Below are 1,649 nucleotides of genomic sequence, written 5' to 3' on the forward strand. Positions count from 1 at the left end.
CAGTCATTGATTTCAAGATTCCAGAAGAGGTTTGGTCAGGTAGACCAGTTGATTATTCGAGTCTAAAAATCTTTGGTTGTCCAGCTTATGTGCATGTGCAGAGTGGAGAGCATTCTAAATTGGATTCGAAGTCAAGAAAATGTGTATTTCTTGGTTTTGAAAAAGGTGTTAAAGGCTACAGGCTTTGGGATCCAATCTCAAAGAAAACGATGACCAGCAGAGATGTCATATTTGATGAAGCCTTTATGTTGAAACAAAATGAAGCAAAGACATGTGATGATAGTCCACAGGAGAAATTAACTGTTGAGGTGGAGTTTGATAAGAATAGTTCACCTAGTGATAAGGGTGATGCTGAGATTGATCCACAGCAGCAACAAGAAGAGCCTTATTCAATTGCTAAAGGTAGAGAGAAGCGAGTTCACAAAGCACCACAGAGATATGGCTTTGAAGACATGGTTAGTTTTGCTCTCGTAACCAGCGGTGGAGATCCATTCACTTTCAAGGAGGCTACAAATAGGAAAGACAATGATAAATGGATTGTAGCAATGTCAAAAGAGATGGAGTCATTACAAAAGAATAAGACTTGGGAATTAGTAAAATTACCCAAAGGAAAGAAGGCTATTGGTTGCAAGTGGATATTCCGCAAGAAAGAAGCATTGTCAAAAAAGAAAGGTGAAAAATTCAAGGCACGGTTAATGGCAAAGGGTTACTCACAGAGAGAAGGAATTGATTATAATGAGATTTTTTCACCAGTTGTGAAGCACACCTCAATTCGAGTAATCCTAGGATTTGTGACAATGCATGACATGGAGTTAAGCAGCTAGATGTGAGGACGCATTCCTCCATTGAGATTTAGAAGAAGAGATTTACATGCAACAGCCCAAAAGCTTCAAAGAACTTGGCAAGGAAGATTATCTTTGTCTGTTGAAGAGATCATTATATGGCTTGAAGCAGTCTCCCAGGAAATGATACAAATGGTTTGATTCATTCATGGTCACACATGGGTACATGCGTTGTGAGTATGATTGTTGTGTTTATTTTAGAGTACTTGCTAATGGCTCTTATATATTTCTTGCTCTGTATGTTGATGACATGTTAGTAGCTGCAAAGAGTAAGCAAGAAATTGTGAAGTTGAAGTCTTTGTTGAGTAGTGAATTTGACATGAAGGATCTTGGAGCTGCCAAGAAGATCCTTGGGATAGAAATTCACCAAGATAGGGGGGCTGGTAAATTATGGTTATATCAGAAAGGATATCTTAAGAAGGTGTTAGAGAGGTTTAGAGCCCGTTTGGATTGAGTTTTTTGATAACTCAATTCTCTGTTTCCATAACTTATAACTCAAAAATGGTGGGACCCATAGTAAAAAGTTTGTTTGGCAAACAATAACTCTGTTTCCATCACTCAATTCTCTGATTTTTGAGTTATGAGTTATGGAAACTGAAAACAACTTTTGGCTGTTTTCAGTTTCCATAACTCATAACTCAATGACAATATTGTAATTAAACACACATAGAGGACCCACAGCCGCAATTTTTGACCACCTTTTGACTCTTTTTTTTTTTTTTTGGGGGTTGGCGTTGGCTGTTTTTTTTTTTTTCTTTTTTTTTTTTTTTCTTTTCCTGGGTTGGCCGTTCAGTTTTTTTTTTTTTT

Source organism: Quercus robur, chromosome 4 (genome assembly GCF_932294415.1).
Source record: "Quercus robur chromosome 4, dhQueRobu3.1, whole genome shotgun sequence".
In the NCBI taxonomy this organism is placed as follows: Eukaryota; Viridiplantae; Streptophyta; class Magnoliopsida; order Fagales; family Fagaceae; genus Quercus; species Quercus robur.